At 40.3% G+C, this 20,172-nt stretch overlaps 1 pseudogene; it reads left to right on the top strand.

Annotated features, from left to right (window-relative positions):
* The first annotated feature begins 4,021 nt into the window (after positions 1-4,021).
* The window catches only part of LOC109205912, a 40,085-nt pseudogene continuing 23,934 nt past the window's right edge, over positions 4,022-20,172 (top strand).

Here is a 20,172-nt window from a genome sequence, read left to right as displayed (position 1 = left end):
GGTAGGAATGGCGTCCGATTTCATGGACAGGTTCAGGTTCAACACAGAAAATGCCCCAGATATCTTCTACATCCAGAATCTGAAAAAGAAACCACTGAGACATTCCGCGAGTATGCTACTCGATGGAGATCCGAGGCTGCTAAGGTCAGGCCGGCCTTAGAGGAAGAACAGATGAACCGATTGTTCGCCCGAGCGCAAGACCCGCAGTATTATGAGAGGTTAATGTTGATAGAGGGCCAGAAATTCTCCAATATCATCAAGCTAGGAGAAAGGATTGAAGAGGGCATTAAGAGCGGAATGGTCACTAATTTTGAGGCACTGCAGGCTACCAACAAAGCCCTACAATCTGGTAGCGCGTCCAAGAAAAAGGACGTGAGTGCCGTGATGGTTGCACAGCGAACCAAGTCCCCAATAAAATACCAAGCCTACCCGGTACCCCCTATCACATACCAACCTATCCCCAACTACCAAGCACCTCCGCCTTCTTACCAAATTCCATCACTCGCTTACCAATCATCTCCCTCTCCCACATATCAACCCACCTCACCAAGATATTCCCAACCTGCACCCGTCTACCAAGCCTATAATGCCCACTACCAATCACCTCCCGCCCGCCAAAATTTCCCCAGGCCACGCCCTAACTTTGACGGCAAACCTCCCAGGCAATACACCGCCATCACCGAGCCAATCGACCAACTATATGAAATACTCAAAGCAGCCGGTTACGTCACACCAATCCTTGCCATAACTCCAGAAAATCCTTCCCAATGGGTCAACTCAAACAAAACCTGTGCATACCATTCCGGCATGAAAGGACATACCATCGATTAGTGACAATCTCTGAAAGATAAAATCCAAGCTCTAATTGACAACAATATCATAGTGGCCAAGGAACTTGCTCCCAACGTTCGCAACAATCCCTTGCCTGATCATAAGGGTGGTGGTGTGCATATGATCGAAGTGGAAGATGATTGGGACCCCAAGGGGTCAATTGGATTAATTGCCGAGGGTGACAAGCCTAAGAAACCAGTCGTCACACTGAATCCAATTGTAGTCCAGATCCAGCCCTCTGGGGATGCTGAAGTAAACATGTCTATGCCTCTCGAGTTTGAAACACCGTCATTAAAGTACCGCAGAGCCGATTGAGGTGGAGTTTGGGTCTCAAAAGGTACCATTTGAAGCTGCTGTGTTGCCACCCAAAACGAGAGTGCCCATCCCTGTGGTGATGTCGGCAGTGACGCCATTCCAGACACAGGCCATTCCTTGGGATTACACCGCCGAGGCAAGAAGGAAGGGAAAAACTAAGTCCGGAGAAGCAATTGAAGCACAGGGTATGACCAGGACCGGCAGAATTTATACTCCGAAGCACTTAGTTGAATCGAGTAAGCAGGCCTCTAGACGGCCTATCGAAACTGGAACTGATGATCTCTGGCGGAAGATACAGGCAAAAGGATACTCAGTTGTTGATCAATTAATTAAAACACCAGCGCAGATCTCCATTCTGGCTCTACTGCAAAGCTCCGAGACACACAAGAACGCCCTGATGAAGATACTGAGCGTGGCATACGTACCCAGCAATATAACTGGAGGAGAAATGGCAAACATGGTCGGGCAGGTGTTAGAGAGTCATAAGATCACTTTCCACGAGGATGAGTTTCCCCCTGAAGGTTTAGGACACAACAAAGCGTTGCACATCACTATGCAATGTGAAGACTATTTCATCACCAAAACTTTGATTGACGGGGGATACAGCCTCAACATTTGTCCATTGGTGACCCTCAGAACATTGGGGAAGAGTCTGCATGAAATCAAGGATGGGGCTATCAACGTCAAAGCTTTTGATGGTTCCCAAAGGTCCACTATTGGGGAGATCAGTTTATGTCTACAAATGGGGGCCAACTTGGTTCGATGTTGATTTTCAAGTAATAGACATCCCAGCATCCTACAACTTACTACTGGGACAACCTTGGATCCACGCCGCTGGAGCCGTAGCATCAACCCTGCACCAGGCAGTGAAGATCGAGTGGAATAACCGAGAAGTGATTATTCATGGTGACGGGAGTAACCCCATATACAGTCGCCAAACCATCCCAGCAATTGAAGGAAGAAGGAAGCTAGGAGGAGAAACTTACCACCACATTGAGCGAGTCAACGCCGTGGACAAAGATAAGTGGTGGGATAACAAGATAAAGATTACACTAAACTGGAGCGGGTATGAACCTGGCAAAGGGCTCGGCAAGAACCTTCAGGGAATCACCAAGCCTATCAAACTGAAGAAGCATGGCACCAATTTTGGGTTAGGGTACGGTTATACTTGNGAAAAATTATGATACGGTATATAAAAAGATAGGGTAAATGATAAAATAAAATTATTTAATAATAATGAAGGGTGAGATTAAGAGAAAAATACGAGGAAACGACGCGACCACACCAAATCGGTCGTTACATAAAATGGCACATTTCATCGTTACGTAACGACGGATTTAACGATACAATACAATAAAATTTAAGTAACAATCAAAACAAACATTGTATTTAAAGTAACAATACGATACGATACAATAGGTAACAACCATCCAAACAAGCTGTTACTTTTTACCAAGAATAGTTCATATCTTAATATTAATATATTCACAATCTCAAGGACAAAATCAAATACAACCCTCTACTTAACCGTAATAATATTTTTATTATCAATTTAGTAAAAGGAAAAAAATTAATGTTTAACAATTATGATGCTATTTCATATTGGACAATCTTATAACTTAATTTTTTTAATATTTAGGAATTTAAAATCTGATTATTAAATTTTTCTTATGTTAAATATGTAGGAAGTCCTAAAATTTAGGATTTTAAAATAAATCAAGATTTTACCTTATTTAAATATTTTCCTTATTCCAACTATATAACATAATTATAACTTTTCATATTACTGTTCCTAAAATTTGATGCCTTAAATTTAACTAAAATTTATTTATTAAATTTTTCATTATTTACAAGAGCTATAAATTCCACACGAAGTTAGAAAAAGCAACAAGTTCGTGCCAATATCTATATGAAGTACTCTTATAAAGGTGTACCTGTTTAAATATAGTAATTATTATTATTTCAATATTATTGATAATATAATTTGGAGCATTCCCTAAAGACTAGACACTAAGTAATAATACATGAAGCAATCGGCCAGTTGGTCAATAAAAATATTATTGATATGAAGTAATCTCATCACATTGATATGTAGCTTTAGTTTTGATAATTATAAAAGTACCCTTATTTGTCAATTCCTTCCAAACCAATGAACTAAAAATATTCAAGCATATATACTTGACAGTACAAAAAACAATCAATTTTTTTTTTTACCGTATACATATTAGGAAAATATTTATTAAAAGGTAAATGTAAAACATATTATCAACATTAATATTATTTTAGTGATCACAAATTATTTGGCTTTACGAATGATTGACCCCACTCGATAAGAAAATTTGCTATACCGAAAAATTATTATAAAGTTGAAGGCTATTAAAATCACCTTGTATCATCTCGACTAAAAAGTGAGTTGAATGTAATCAAATTAAACAACCAAAAAAAAATCATTTACATATAAGAGAATCATTTAAAGTTTTTATAGGACTCATGTAACGTTCATTATTCTTATTAATCAAGAATGGGAGCCATCAAATTCTTTGGCTTCAGAACTGAATCGTGACAATAAAAATAAAAGGGGTATAAGCATATTGTTATTAAAAAGTTTATTCTCATTAATATTTGTACACGCGTAACGCGCAACGCGCGTACACTAATACTTGTGGTGTTATAAAAGTTGTTGATCAGTATTCGTTTTCCTTTTTTTTTTTTCCCTCATTGAAATGGGATTTATGCCATTCAGGTCAAACTATATTCATAACTCCCCCACGTATAAACTTCATAAATAGGAGAAATTGGCCAACTCTAAGTTCTCAACCATTATTCTCTACCACTAGTAAAAACGGCTATTCCAAATTTAAAATATATATACACCATGCAACTCACTGCTCTCTCCCACTTCAGCACCCACCCCCTAGCATGCAGTCCATGGTGGCCGCGCCACCACCTTGTCCGCCGTTTACCTCCACTCTCCGCCGCGGCCTTACACCACCAAATGGTTACCCACTCAATGCCACCTGAAAAGTTAGAAGTGTTCAAGTCATTAGAACCTTGGGTGACCCTAAGCGTTCTCCCTGTCCTCAAGCCCGTTGAAAATTCCTGGCAGCCCAATGATCTCCTTCCGGACCCATCTCAGCCGTCGGATGAATTCGTCGATGAAGTTCGGGCCCTGAGGCAACGTACTTGTGAACTTTCAGAGGATTACCTTGTAGTGCTTGTGGGAGATATGATAACTGAAGAAGCTTTGCTAACTTATCAAACTTGGTTTAATACTTTTGATGGGGTTCGTGATGATACAATGTCCAGTTCATCTACTTGGGCTATTTGGATTAGGGGCTGGTCTGCTGAGGAAAATAGGCATGGAGATCTGCTACGAACATATTTATACCTTTCTGGTCGTGTGGACATGAAGATGATTGAAAGTACTGCGTGCAACATTTGATTGGATTCAGCTTGGTAACTGTTTTCAATGTGTAAAAAGAGTATATATATAAGTTCCGTGCATTAATCTGGCTAAACTTTTTAGGGGTTTAGATAACTAAAAAACGATAAGTAATCTTTTATAATTGATTAAATTCTACTCTTACATTTTGGTGTATATGGTATACTGATAGTAGATGATAATTATACAATTTAGATACTATTTACACTCTAATTTGGCCGTACTTTATCAATGTTTGAATGTAAACAAATAACAAAATTCTCTAATTAAGAGTTTACGTTTTGCAGGAGCCACTCCAAGCTAGGAGGAAGCTAAAGAGTGTTTTGGAGTCAATATGGAGTGTAGAAGGCCAATTGGAGGATGGCACGGTCGAAAAGGAGAAAGAAGAGCAAGGACCAGCTTCCCGGTCAGATCCGCGACCGCGGACAGAACAATTGTCAAATCCGCAGTTCATCCGCGATCCAATCCGCGGCCGCGGACGGGCAGACGGGAGCCAAAAATCCAGGGTCAATTATGTAATTTCTAGGGCGACTAACCTAAACCTATATGAAGCCTAATTCGTGCAAGAGAGAGAGATAGCTATTTTTAGAGAGATTTTGAAGGCAAGAAGACGGAAGAAAGACAGAGAATTTTCCTTAGAGTTTTATTCTTCTTTTTAATTGTTGATTATGACTTTATTTATTGAATTTTCATCTATTAGTATGAGTAGCTAAATCCGTCATCTTGGGTTGATGGAACCAGTTGTTGAATGAAGTCTTGACCATGTTTTGATACAATTGAGCCGTTTTTACTCTATAATTGTTCAACTACGTGTTGTTTTGTGATTAATTGAAAGGGCCCTTGATTAATCGTGTCTAGTTATCTTGTGTTGCTTGAGAAAGAACACTTGGTTAGATTGTTGTTGAACAGCACGACTTTCGGGTAAGTTAAGAGATTAATTACTTGAATTAAAAAGCAAGGTTAGAGATAACGAAGCTTTGGTGGAATCATTTTGAGTGGCATAAATTGTTAGCTAGAGTAGTTCGAGAGAATGGTTCTAGTAAATTATCGTAATTGATCGAGAGATAATTGCGGTAACCTAGAACTCATATTTCTTATAGAGTGTTACGGCGAGATTATAGCTAACGTGTTCGGAATTAATCCGACAATTGGAGAAATCAATAACCCTAGACCATTTTACCATTAAATTCAACTCTATTCTAGATAATTGCTTGTTTTATTTCTATTTTTCCTTAGTTAACTAAGTTCTACTCATTATCCATCAAAATCTTGCATCCGGAAATTGTTTGAGCTTATCATTAGCAGTGGTAAAAGTTGTAGTAAATAGGTTAGTTCCCTGTGGGATTCGACTCCGGACTGAACTGGATTATGTATTTGCAGCGACAGCTTAGTCCTTTTTATAAGGCATAATTGGGCGTGATCAAATATTTGCGCCGTTAATGGAGAACTAACGGTGTTATTTATTGCAACTTTGAAGAATTGCTAGGATTATTAGTTTTGATAAGATTTCTGTGGTGTTAAAAATATTTTCACTGAATTTCTCATGTTTGAACTCTTCTGTAACTCAGGTGCATGCCTAGAAGCTCTTCGAGAACTGGTGAACTCTTTGAAGGACTCTCAGATCCCGAGAAAGCATTCTAGACATTGAACCGGGCTAACAAGAAGAGCAAGCAACTGAAACAAAACGAACAAATTGAAATTGAAATTGATGATGTAAGCAACGTCAACGGGAATAACAGTAATGATCAAGATGACCCAAACGTCAGAGTGGTAGCACCTCTTGTGCCGGAAGCTGCTCTTTATGATTGGGCGCAACCAACTGCTGATAACCTAGCCACAACAATTGAGGTTCCTCCCATACAAGCAGAGACATTCCAGATTACCAACAACATGCTGCACCTGTTGCAGAATAAAGGGTTGTTCTCCGGGCCATACATCAAAGACCCACAAAAACATCTAAAGAACTTTCTATAAATATGTGTCACTCAAAGACAGTCGAATGTGACTCATGTGGCAATCAAATTATTACTGTTCCCATTCTCAGTACCGAGGAGGCTCAAGCTTGGCTGAATTCGCTCCCAATAAACTCCATTGCTACTTGGGAGGAACTAGTCAAGCAGTTCTTAAACAAGTTTTATCCACCCAACAAAACTACGAGGCAGATTGATGAGATACTGCAATTCAGGCAGAAACCGACTGAGACTTTGCAAGAGACCTGGGAGAGGTTTAAGGGTATGTTGGTGAAATGCCCTCACCATGGCATTCCGGATCAGATGCTGGGATAGAGATTCTATATGGGTTTGGTTGACAATCTGAAGGCCATTGTAGATGCTTCTGCCGGGGGTGCATTCTTGAGCAAAACCTTCACAGAGTGTAAGATTCTTCTTGACAAGATGTCTCAAAATTCAGGCTGGATGACGAGAGACACAACACTCACACGAATAGTGCATTCTGTCGCTCTTGACCCAAACAACACAAATGCAAAAAACATAGCCACTTTTATGACCCAGATGAGCTTGCTGACAAAGAAAATTGATGAGATGGGTATGAAAAAGGTGCACATTATTGATACCACAAATGGAGGCTTATGCACTCCTTGCATAAACCAATTATATGTGTGTTCGTGGAGTGGAGAGAATGACAACCAGGGTTTCAGAGAAGACATGAATTATGTCAATAATTATGGAGGTCAGAGGCAAGGTGGGCAGTAATGGGGACCAACATCAAACCAGCAGTACAAACCCCAATCCAATTTAGAATGAGCACGACCACAAGGCCAAGTCGTGCCTTATCAAAGGCAGCAGGGCTATAATCACCAGCACCAGCAACAGTTGGCCTACCAACCACCTCATCAATAGCAGGATAGTAACATGATCGAAATCAGGGGTATGCTGCAACAATTCATTGGGACAAATTGAAAGATGCAAGAGAAGTTAGTTGCACATGATTCAACAATCAAAGGCATTGAAACTCAATTGGGACAGTTATCTTTGGCCTTGAATAATCGCCCACCTACAGATACAAACATTAATCCAAAGGAGCAGAACCCAAATCAGCTCATCGCGGTGAGTCTCAGGAATGGGAGAGATTTAGACAGGGAGCAAGAAGTTGCTCAGTCTAGGAAAGAGACAACGCTAACTAATCCAGCTACCCCAGTTACATTAGAGACATATGAATCTGCAGAACTCATCGAGGTTGTAATCGAGCAAGCACATGTTGACAAGGGTAAGGAGAAGGAAGGTGAACAACTCCCAGAACAGGTAGTAAAAAAAGCTTCCAGCAAAGAAAAGACACAAAGCAGTGGGCAGAGATTGATTCTTGCACCATTCCCTCAGAGTTTGGCAAAGCAAAAGAAAGATGATCAATACAGGAAATTCATGGAAATTCTCAGACAAATTCAATTGAATATCCCACTGATGGATGCTTTGAGGGAAATGACAGGGTGCGCAATAATGATGAAGAACCTGATGTCGCGAAAATTTAACTTCCAGGACCTGTCCACTATAACTCTAACACAGATCTGCAACGCAGTAGTAACAAGACCTATGGCTCAAAAGGTGTCTGATCCAGGTAGTTTCACTATCCCATGCACCATTGGGAGTTATGCTTTTGCCAAAGCATTGTGTGACTCGGGTGCCAGTATAAACTTGATTCCATTGGCAATCTATACAAAATTGGGCATTGGCAGAGCTAGAACGACCTCAATGTTGCTGCAACTGGCTGATCGCATAGTCAAAAGACCGACAGGAATTCTTGATGATGTGCTTGTTCAAGTGGGGAAATTTGTATTCCCTGCAGACTTCGTAATTCTTGACTGTCAAGTGGATAAGAAGATACCAATCATTTTAGGTAGGCCGTTTTTAGCCACTAGGAGAGCATTGATTGATTGTGAGATTGGAGTATTGAAAATGAGGTTGAACAATGAAGAGATAATATTCAATGTTCAACAATCTATGAGGAGACCCAGCGAATTTGCAAATTGCTCACATGTGGAAGCGTAGATGTAATACTATAAGAGAAGGATGACACTATTAATGTCAGAGATTTGTTGGAGGCCTGCCTGATGAATCTAGAAAATGTGGATAGTGAAGAGTTGGCATAGTGGATCATGGCTCTTGAAGGTCAAGGCTTTTGGAAAAGGGATCCCGAGTTTGAGCCCCTACACTTAGAAGAAAGAACATCACCTCCTGCGAAACCATCGATAGAGGAGCCACCACAGTTGGACTTGAAACCGCTTCCAGCGCATCTCAGGTACGCTTTCTTAGGGCCTAATTTTACTTTACGTGTTATTATATCATCCGGTTTGCTAGCTGTGCAGGTACAGCAACTCCTACAAGTGTTACAAGAATGTAAGACTGCTATTAGTTGGACCATGGCAGACATAAAAGGTATCTGCCCAGATTTTTGTATGCACAAGATTCTCTTGAAAGAAGAGCACAAACCTTCCAGAGAACATCAACGAAGGCTGAGCCCGAAAATGAAAGAGGTGGTGAAGAAGGAAGTGATCTAATGGTTAGATGCGGGTATCATCTTCCCCATCTCTAACAGCAATTGGGTCAGCCCTGTTCAGTGTGTGCCAAAGAAGGGAGGAATGACGGTCGTAGAAAATGAGAATAACGAGTTGATCTCAACTCGTACTGTCACGGGATGGCGGATTTGCATGGATTATCGGAAATTGAACACAGCCACCCGGAAGGACCATTTTCCCTTGCCATTCATTGACCAAATGTTGGACAGGTTGGCTGGGCGATCTCACTTCTATTTCTTGGATGGATATTCGTGGTACAATTAGATCTCAATAGCCCCCGGAGACAGAGAGAAAACATCATTCACCTGCCCGTATGGCATCTTGCCTTTAGAAGAATGCCTTTTGGACTTTGCAACGCACCGGCTACATTCCAGCGGTGTATGTTAGCCATTTTCACGGACATGGTTGAAGAAATTATGGAGGTCTTTATGGATGATTTATTCGTGGTGGGGGATTCATTCGAGGACTGTCTTCGCAATTTAAGAAAAGTGCTCAAAAGATGTGTGGAGACAAATTTAGTGTTGAATTGGGAGAAGTGCCATTTTATGGAACAAGAAGGGATAGTCTTGGGGCATCGAGTGTCTAGTAAATGAATTGAGGTTGACCATGCTAAGGTTGACGTAATTGAGAGGTTTCCACCGCCCACTTCGGTCAAGGCAGTGAGAAGTTTCCTTAGGCACGCCGGGTTCTACCGGCGATTCATAAAAGATTTCTCTAAGATTGCTAACCCTTTATGCAAACGCCTTGAAAAGGATCAGCGTTTTTTGTTTTCTAATGATTGCAGGTTAGCATTTGAGGAGCTGAAGAAGAGATTGGTGACTATACCCATCATTGTTGCACCCAATTGGGAGCAATCGTTCGAGCTCATGTGCGGCGCAAGTGATTGTGCTATCGGAGCAGTCTTAGGGCAGCGAAAGGATAAGCTGATGCACCCAGTTTATTATGCAAGCAGAACGCTAAGTGGTGCACAGCTCAATTACATCGTCACTGAAACGGAGATATTCGTTGTAGTTTTTGCATTCGACAAATTTAGGTCGTACTTGATTGGTTCAAAAGTTATTGTTTATACTGACATGCAGCAATTAGGTACTTGGTAGGAAAGAAGGAGTCAAAGCCACGCTTGATCCGCTGGGTTCTTTTGCTACAAGAATTCGTACTGGAGATCCGTAACAGAAAAGGGACAGAGAACCAGGTAGCTGACCACCTCTCAAGGTTGGAAGGAGCTGAAAAGAAGGTAGAAGTTGAAGATTTAACAGAGACATTCCCAGATGAACAGTTACTAGAAGTGACAATGGAGGAGACATCATGGTGTGCTGATATTGCTAATTATTTAGCAAGCGGTATTGTACCTTATGAACTCTCTTCAATTCAAAAGAAAAAGTTCTTTCACGATTGTCGGTTTTATTATTGGGATGAACCTCTACTTCTTAAAATATGTGTAGATAACATGATCTGGAGGTGTATCCCCGAGAAAGATCAACCTTCTGTTTTGCAGGCTTGCCATGCTTCACCATATGATGGACATTTTGGAGGGATTCGGACAGCGTCTAAGGTGTTGGAATCGGGTTTGTATTGGCCAACTCTGTTCAAGGATGCCCATGCTTGGTGAAGAGTTGCGATGAGTGCCAAAGGACAAGCAATATATCTAGACGTCACAAGATGCCGATTACTACCATTCAAGAGGTGGAGGTATTTGACATGTGGGGGATTGACTTTATGGGGCCATTCGTCAGCTCGTATGGTAACAAATACATACTGGTGGAAGTTGAGTATGTCTCCAAATGGGTTGAAGCTGTGGCTCTCCCAACCAATGATGCAAAGGGGGTGACAGGCTTTCTAAAGAAAAACATCTTCACACGCTTTGGCACCCCGAGAGCTATAATCAATGAAGGTGGAACCCATTTTTGCAATAGAGCGTTCGCACAGCTGTTGGAAAAGTATGGAGTTCGTCATAACGTGACCACCCCTTATAACCCATAGTCGAGCGGGCAATTTAAGTGTCAAACCGGGAAATCAAAAGTGTCCTAACCAAGACGGTGAATGCGACAAGGACTGATTGGGCGAAGAAGCTGGATGATGCATTATGGGCGTACTGCACAGCATTTAAAACTCCAATTGTTATGTCACCATACAAGTTGGTGTTTGGAAAAGCATGTCACCTTCCGGTAGAGCTCGAGCATAAAGCCCTTTGGGCACTGCGGCAGTTGAATTTGGATATGGAGACTACCGGCACCAACAGAATCACTGGGTTACATGAACTCGAGGAATTCAGGTTCCATGCATTTGTGAATGCAAGATTGTACAAAGAAAGGATGAAAATGATGCATGATAAGCATATTCTAGATCGGAATTTCAAACGCGGAGACCTAGTGTTGCTGTACAACTCGAGACTAAGATTGTTTCTGGGTAAATTGAAGTCCCGATGGTCAAGACCCTTCAGAGTGGTGCAAGTGTTCTCAAGTGGAGCTGTAGAAATTGAATCCGAAGATGGAACAAATAAGTTCAAAGTGAATGGGCAAAAGTTGAAACATTACCTTGGAATGGTTGAAGAAAAGGGGGATAGAGTGGTGATATCTTTGGAAGAGCCCCAATATACGAGAGAAGAGTAATAATGAAAGCCTGCATCGTGCCGCGACATTAAATCAGGCGCTTCCAGGGAGGCAACCCATGGTTTGTTGTAAATCATCGTATCGTAAATTAGGCGCTTGTTGGGAGGCAACCCATCAATTTTTTTTTGTTCTTATTTTTTTGTAGTTGATTTTTGCACGGTGACAATATTGATCGATGTACTAAGGTGCAGGAACGAAAGCATGAGGAGCGAAAGGAATCAGGGTGAAGAAATTATCCCGGAGATAGGCAAAAATGCGAAAAAAGCAAAAACAATTTGGATGCCTAATCCGCGGATCTGACCGCGGATGGACTGCGGAGTTTGCAAATGTTTTGTCCGCGATCGCGGATCTGACGGCGGATCCGACCGAGGACCTGGCGCTGTTCAGGTTTCATTTTTTTTTTGTTTATTTTCTTCTCCCTCCCCCCCCCCTTTTTTGTAATTAGTTTTTTTAATTAAAACCCCACCTCTCATCCGCCCAATCCCCCATTATTATCCCCCCACCCCTTAACCAAAAACAAAACTAATTAAAACAAAAACAAAACCCTCCTCCACCCCAACTCTGAACGTAACCCTCCCCCATCTTCACCAAATCTCCTTTCCTCCTCCCTCTTCTCTACTCCACCACTACCCAAGCCCCATTCCTCAGAATATTCTCAAGTAAGTGCATACTTCTACTTTCTTCTTTTAGTTTTTTTTTGTTTTGTTTCTTTTTTCTGATTTTTTTCATTCTTTTTCTCTTTTATTGTAAGTGTAGAAAAGTAGAAATGTGGGTATTCTTATCTTATTGTTGTTTATTGGTATATATGTTGGTATGTGAGGCCATTAGGTGGTTGGGTTGAGAAGACATTGTTGAATTGTGAAGAATGGAGTTTAATTGGGTTTTGGACATATTGGGGGGCATATGCACAGTAGGTGCTTGTTGAATTGCCACAATGAGCTTTCTAGTATAAATTGTGACCAAGGGTGCGAGTGAAGTCTGAGTACCGCCCTTGGTTCACCTATTCCGCCGATTATTGTAAATGGTGGTTGTTGTGTAGGTACCATGAGATCTTCAAAGAAGAGACGTACTACCGGTGGTTCGTCCCGGGCACGGGCATCCGCCAGTTCAGCTGAGTTTGATCGCACCAGGTTTGTCTCAAGAGCTGCCCAAGACCGTTTCACTTGGAAGGCTATTAGAAAGCCTGTACCAGAAAGGGGTGTTGACAGGGGTTCCCTCCAGGCTGAGTGCCCCAATATGTATAGGGAGATTGTTAGGCTCAGGATAGACATTCTTCGAAGAGCAGGAGGATGGTAACTTGTTGCTTGTTAGGGAATTCTATGCCAACTGTTCTGAACATGAGGATCACATTTGCACTGTGCGACAAAAGAGGGTGAATGCCTCGATTGAAGCCATCAAAAGAGTGTATCGATTCCCTACATTTACTGGGGAGGTGGATTACTATGATACTTACAAGCGAGAACCCACAAATTGGATTATTCTTCCAAACTATCTATAAACCAGACAAGGAGGTAGTGTGGGTTGTACCAGGATCGAAGTTGCACTCCGCCTCACTCACCTTTGAAGGAAAGTGTTGGTTGTACATCATCAATAGTCGACTGATGCCATCCTACAACACCACTGAGGTCAATGGACCAAGAGCTGCTTTGATCTGGTGCTTCGTGAATGGCCATGATTTTGATGTGGCCAAGGTTATTCACTCTAAGATGTTCATCTGTTCAACACTGAGGAGGTATGGGTTCTTCTTCCCATCTCCGGTCACTAGATTGTGTTGGGTTGTAGGGGTGTCAGAGAACCCCAATGTGGATGGCAAGGTGAAGAAAGAAACAATGTTCCGGGAATCCAAAGTGACCATTGGGAAAGACACGGTGGAACCCAGTTCAACTCATAGTGATGATTCAAAAGCGTCAGAGGAGAGTGATGAGGAGTAGGAAGAAGTTGGGCCTTCTTCAACCCCACAAGAACAAGTTGGGCCATCCTCGCCCCCATGGGAATAGGCAGTCGTGGATCAAGGTTCATCTGCAGTGAGACGAAGTACGTGGCTGACAGCCTTAGAACAGGAAATGGCAGGACTGCGCACTTCTATCACGGAATTGGGGACTAGAGTGGATGCTTTAGCCACCCAAAATGCGAAGTCTGAGAAAAAAATCATGGGCTGGCTGCGTGCACTAGGGAGGGCGTGTCATCTCGACCCAAGCACTGTCTCCGATCAAGACTGATCTTCAAGTGAAGTTCCTTTACCTCGCATTTACTTCATTTTGTATGACATGGGGACATGCCATCATTTTAAATGTAGGTGGGTGATGCTTTGTGGTATGTTGTATGTAGCATAGCTTTGTAGTTTATTTACATAAATCATTTTTGATTTGTCCCGACGATGGATATCATTTGACGGGTTTCTTGAGGGACTAAAGTCGACGGAAAAAAAACACAAAATGATTTTCTTTTGTAGTAGTGTATCAATTCCCCCTTGGTTTTTCTTTAAGACATGGTTCTTTTCCAAGCGTTTCATTTGAACCGGACGTAGTTAGCTTTTTGTTATTGTTAGTAGGAACTTGTGGGCTATGGACGGAAACGAAATAGGATCTCTTAACGTCATAATGCCTTGAATATAGCGGGTACTTTAGTGTGACGCTTAGGCTCAGTTGTCGACTCTTGTAAGAATGCCTTAAAATTTATGTTCTTAATTTGGCTAAGTACCCTGATTAGAGTGTTTGATGACCCAATATGGAGTGAGTTATGTGCCATGTGTGTGTGAGGCTTGTTGTATTCTGTGCACGACATTTGATGCCTAGAACTTGCCCTGTGTGTCTGCAAAGCGAAATAGTAGTCTTGTTTAGTTTGGGAAGTGATGTAGGTATTTCTTTGTTGAACCATATACATATATATACTTCATCTACCCATTTGTTATGCATCATAGTTAACTCCGTTGAGCCTGTAATCCTGTTTCTCTGGCAACCACACTACAAGCCTTACCCATTTGTTTGAATTAACCATCTTTTCGAACCTTTTCACCTCTCATGAGCACTTGAATTGTATGAACTTTATAAAAGTTAAAGTGTGGGGTGATTGGTTTGGCTTTTGAGTGGAACTGATGAGATAAGGAGAAAGGTGCACTGTTTTAAAAAAAAGTAAGAGCCACTTGGCTCTTGATGTAATTATGCTTAAAGAAGAAGGGAGTTAATATGTAATGATGTGAAGGTGGAGTCATGGTCTGACATAAGTGTGGGGTTTTGAATGCTAATGTACATGTATTAAAGTGCTTAGGTGTAGCCACTCGTATATCTAAATGTATCCTACTCGTCCCGCAGCCTACATTACAATCAAATAAAGCCCAAATTATCCTAGACTAAATGAGCTCGATTAGTGGAGTAGTACACTACGGGAAAGCCTATGGTGCGTCTTTTGTTATGAATGTCATTTCGGAGGGTGAGTGAATCCTGTTTATATTGAAGTTCCTTAGTGTGTGTGCATGTTATTGATTGTGGAATGAGTCTCTTTTGTTGTGAGCAGGCACTTGATTCATGAAGGAGGGGTAAGTTTGGACCTCTGAGTTAGGGTAAGTAAGCCGGTTAGGAATATTGCGTGGCTCACGGGAGTCAACTCTTGAGGTGTGGATGTTACACTAATATACTCAATCTAAGAGGAATATTCTTGGCGTGAGGAGTTAGAGAAGTCGCTTGGGGAAGTTAGGCCTCTATAGAGTGTGGTTTTGATTGCTCGAGGACGAGCAAAGGTTTAAGTGTGGGGTGCTGATAGTAGACGATAATTATACAATTCAGATACTATTTACACTCTAATTTGGCCGCACTTTATCAATGTTTGAATGTAACAAGATAACAAAATGCTCTAATTAAGAGTTTTACGTTTTGCAGGAGCCACTCTGAGTTAGGAGGAAGCAAAAGAGTGTTTTGGAGTCAATATGGAGCGTGGAAGGCCAATTGGAGGATGGCACGGTCGAAAAGGAGAAAGAAGAGCAAGGACCAGCTCCGCGGTAAGGTTCGCAGTCAGATCCGCGGCCGCAGACAGAACAAATGTTAAATCCGCGGTCCATTCGCGGTCCAATCCACGGCCACGGACGTGCAGACGGGAGCAAAAAATCCAGGGTCAATTATGTAATTTCCAGGGCAACTAACCTAAACCTATATGTAGCCTAATTCGTCCAAGAGAGAGGGATAGCTGTTTAAAGATATTTTGAAGGCGAGAACACGGAAGAAAGACAGAGAATTTTTCTTAGAGTTTTATTCTTCCTTTTAATTGTTGATTACGAATTTATTTATTGAATTTTCATCTATTAGTATGAGTAGCTAACCCTTCATCTAGGGTTGATGGAACCAGTTGTTGGATGAAGTCTTGATCATGTTTTGATATAATTGAGCCATTTTTAATCTATAATTGTTCAACTACGTGTTGTTTTGTGATTAATTGAAAAGGCCTTTGATTAATCGTGTCTAGTTATCTTGTGTTGCTTGAGAAAGAATACTTGGTTAGATTGTTGTTGAACAACACCGCTTTCGGGTAAGTTAAGAGATTAATTACTTGAATTTAAAATCAGGATTAGAGATAACGAAGCTTTGGTGGAATCATTCTGAGTTGCATAAATTGTTAGCTAGAGTAGTTCGAGAGAATGCTTCTAGTAAATTATCGTAATTGATCGAGAGATAATTGCGGTAACCTAGAACTCATATTTCTTATAGAGTGTTACGGCGAGATTATAGCTAACATGTCCGGAATTAATCCGACAATTGGAGAAATCAATAACACTAGACCATTTTACCATTGAATTCAACTCTATTCTAGATAATTGCTAGTTTTATTGCTATTTTTCCTTAGTTTACTAAGTTCTACTCATTATCCATCAAAAATCTTGCATCCGGAAATTATTTGAGCTTATCATTAGCAGTGGTAAAAGTTGTAATAAATAGGTTAGTTCTCTGTGAGATTCGACTTCGGACTGAACTGGATTATATGTTTGCAGCGACCGCTTATTCCTTTTTATAAGCATAATTGGGCGTGATCATATACGTAAATACTTTAACAAAAGGGGTGGTGATTTTCTATATGATTCGTAACAGTTGTAGATTTTGCTTGGCCTGTTTTGGCTTGGCAATTTTTGTTTGGAACAGAACTACCTCATTGCATAGTTTGCCTGCCAAGAAGCAAATAGATTAATCGCTGTCTCTTAAATTTTTTAAAAAGTTTTGCTCCATTTTTACTACTCCCTATGTTCCAGTTTATGTGAATCTATTTCCTTTTTGGTGTGTTCCTAAAAGAATGACCTCTTTTGAAACTTGGAAACAATTCAGCTTAAACTTACAATTCTACCCTTAATGAGAAGCTTTTATAACCAGACAAATACTCTGGGCCCTTTTTTTAACTTGTTTAGGATCACAAATTTCAAAAGTCTTCATTTTTTCTTAAACTTCGTGCCCAATCAAACAGGTTCACATAAATTGGAACGGAGGAAGTAGTAAAGTTGTTAACAGGCCTGTTTAGGTAGTCTTTCAGTGGATAAATATAATGCGCTCCCTTCTATTTATGTATTATTTTTTTACTAGTTTATTTCAAAAAGATCGGTATTTTTCAATGTTTAAAAATAATGAACTTTTTGTAAGGAATAATGAAGAACAGATGTAAAAATTTTCTGTATTTTTGATTGATGATCTCACTGTACAGGACTCTCTAGCTTTATACAAGTATACTCCTAAAAAGAAAACTAGAAAAGAAAAATGGAAAATAAAAGAATCCTATAAGATCTGTACACTTGTCACTTTTACATTAGACTAAAATAACAAACTAACCAAATAATATTCCCTACTATCTTCAGTACGTGTGAGCTTTTACACACATGTGAGAAGCTTCTAGAGTTGAGCTCCACTATAGACGGTTCAGATTGGATCAATCAAATTTTCTTTGGTTGCTGAGATGATGACACCTGTCTCCTCTTATCTGAGATAAAAAAAATCAAAGGGCTTTGTTATGTCCGAACATTTTTCTATCTGCTTCTTTGTTCCTCTTTCTTCTTCTGATAATGGTGAGATCGATTGATTTCCAACATCCCCCCTCAAGTTGGAGGGGAAAGATGACACTCCTAACTTGCTGAGAATAGATCGATGAGAGGGACCAGAAAGAGGTTTTGTGAAAAGATCGGCAAGCTGAGATTTAGAAGGCACAAAAGATAGAGAAATAAGACCGGAGAGGAATTGTTGCCGCACAAAATGGCAATCAAGTTCTACATGTTTGGTTCTTTCGTGGAAGACGAGATTACGGGCGATATGGATTGCCGATTTACTGTCGGAGAGAATTGGGACAGGCAAAGAAGGTTTGTGATAAATGATGAAAAGTGCATATTTTTGAGTATATTTGCATATTAATTTTTGTGTGTGTCGCGGGAGATTACATGATGTTCGAAGTGAAATATACTCATTATGTGTTTCTTATGTGTAGGAACGAGTTTGGATGATAAATGATCAAAAGATGACAATTCGACATAAAAAAGAAGAAATTAAAGGAGTGGGAGCTCGTCTAATCTCGTGCGTGGCACGAAGTCGGACCCGAAAAAGGAAAAAAATTAAGGCACAAAACAGCAAAGCGAAGCAAAGGCACAGAGCGCTTCGCGAAATGGAAGAATTTCAAAAGCTGCATCCGCGTCAAAGTCCGCGTCTAGACGTGAAGGCAGACGCGGATTCCAGCTCTCCCATCCGAAGTTGGATTGAAGAATTCCTCCCCTCATCAACCCTATGTCATATAAATACATCCTAAAACACCACTTTGGAGGAGGAGACACTACTTAGGGTTAGACAACACCATTGGAGGCAAGAACACGCTAGGAGCAAGGAGGAAGATTTAACTACGAGTTTTTCCCCTTCTTCTTCCTATTTTATTGTTCGTTATGAGTTGGAGTATTGTGTTTTCACATACTTTTATGAATAGCTAATTTATTATCTAGAGTTTTGATGGAACCTTTTGGGGATGAATTGGTTGTTATATTAATATAGTTTTGAGTTAGTTGTTAATCTCTATTTGTTCAACTACGTTTTGATTTTGGTTAATTGAAAGGATCCTCAATTAGCCGTTCCTATTTATTATGTATCTGCTTGAGAGAGTGAATATTTAGGTAGTTGTTTGAACAACATCATTCCCGGAGTATAGGCGAGAGTCATAACCGAGGGTTTAGAGGTTAGATTAGAGATAACGACACCTCAGGTGCGATATAAGTGAACTGTAATGTGAATCTAGCTAGCGTAGCTTGAGAGAGTGCGTCTAGTAAATTATCATAATTGCTCGAGAGAGATTTATGATAGCTGGAGAGTTCATGATTGATAGAGGCAACTAAGTCAAAGCTATAAGAAACATACAATTAATGAAATCAACAATTGGGGAAATCATAACTCTAGACCTCCTTAATTTAGTCTCAAACCTTTGTCTCGTTAGTTGATAATTTTACCGTTTTATAGTATTTGTTGGTTAATTAGTTAGATATAAAAATCTTAATATTATAATTTAGAAATTGTTCAAACTTGTCTTCTTTGCGATATTGAACAATTACAGCGAAACCTTAATTCTCTGTGTGATTCGACTCCGGACTTTTAGACCGGATTATATTTGCAACGACCGCTTATCCTTTTTAGGACTAGAATTGGGCGAGATCACCAAGGCTCCGACGTAGAGCCTCAACCATGGGCCATGGCCCAACCCAAATCTGTAGATGCGCTATCTCCACAAGATAGAACCGTGTATTTGCACAAAAAATTACAGAAGTATCGCACTTTTTGAGGTGGTTTTTAACTTTTGACCCTGCTTGCCCCATGAGTTAAAACTTCAAGGTCAAAAGTTAAAAGTATTATCCATGATTCAAGCGAGCAGTGCTGCCCATTGGGCAAGCGAATACAAAAATTCAAGATCATCCACTTTGAAGGCTATTTGAATACTTCACTCGTATTTGCATGTAATGCCGCTTTTACCCACGCTATTTAAGACATAACCAGTTTTATAATTTTTTTTTTTAAATTCCCTCTCAATTTCGATGGATCAATTTTGTTTCCATACTTCCCCTCCAGCATAACTCGCACACAAGACCTAATGGTCATGGGTGGAGATACTTAACCAACTGAGCAAGCTAGCCTCGCTTGTCTTTTATAAATATTCAAAGGTTAGCAAAATGGGAAAAGCCCTTTTTCTTATTCACGTTTCTTCTCCTCCTCCTCCTTTTCTTCCTCTTTTTCTCCCCGTCCTTCTCCTCTTCTTCGTCCTCCTCCTCTTAAACTAAAAATAACTATCTCACCAAATCGTTTAAATTAAGATACCAAGTGAAATCGTTTAAATTAAGATACCAAGTGAATGTATAATATATGTATAATTTATATAAAATATGTATATGAACATGTATAATATATATATATATATATATATATATATATATATATATATATATATATATATATATA

Source organism: Nicotiana attenuata, unplaced genomic scaffold (genome assembly GCF_001879085.1).
Source record: "Nicotiana attenuata strain UT unplaced genomic scaffold, NIATTr2, whole genome shotgun sequence".
NCBI classification, from domain to species: domain Eukaryota; kingdom Viridiplantae; phylum Streptophyta; class Magnoliopsida; order Solanales; family Solanaceae; genus Nicotiana; species Nicotiana attenuata.
Note: the sequence above shows the minus strand (reverse complement) of the source record. Positions and strands in the feature narration are given on the sequence as shown.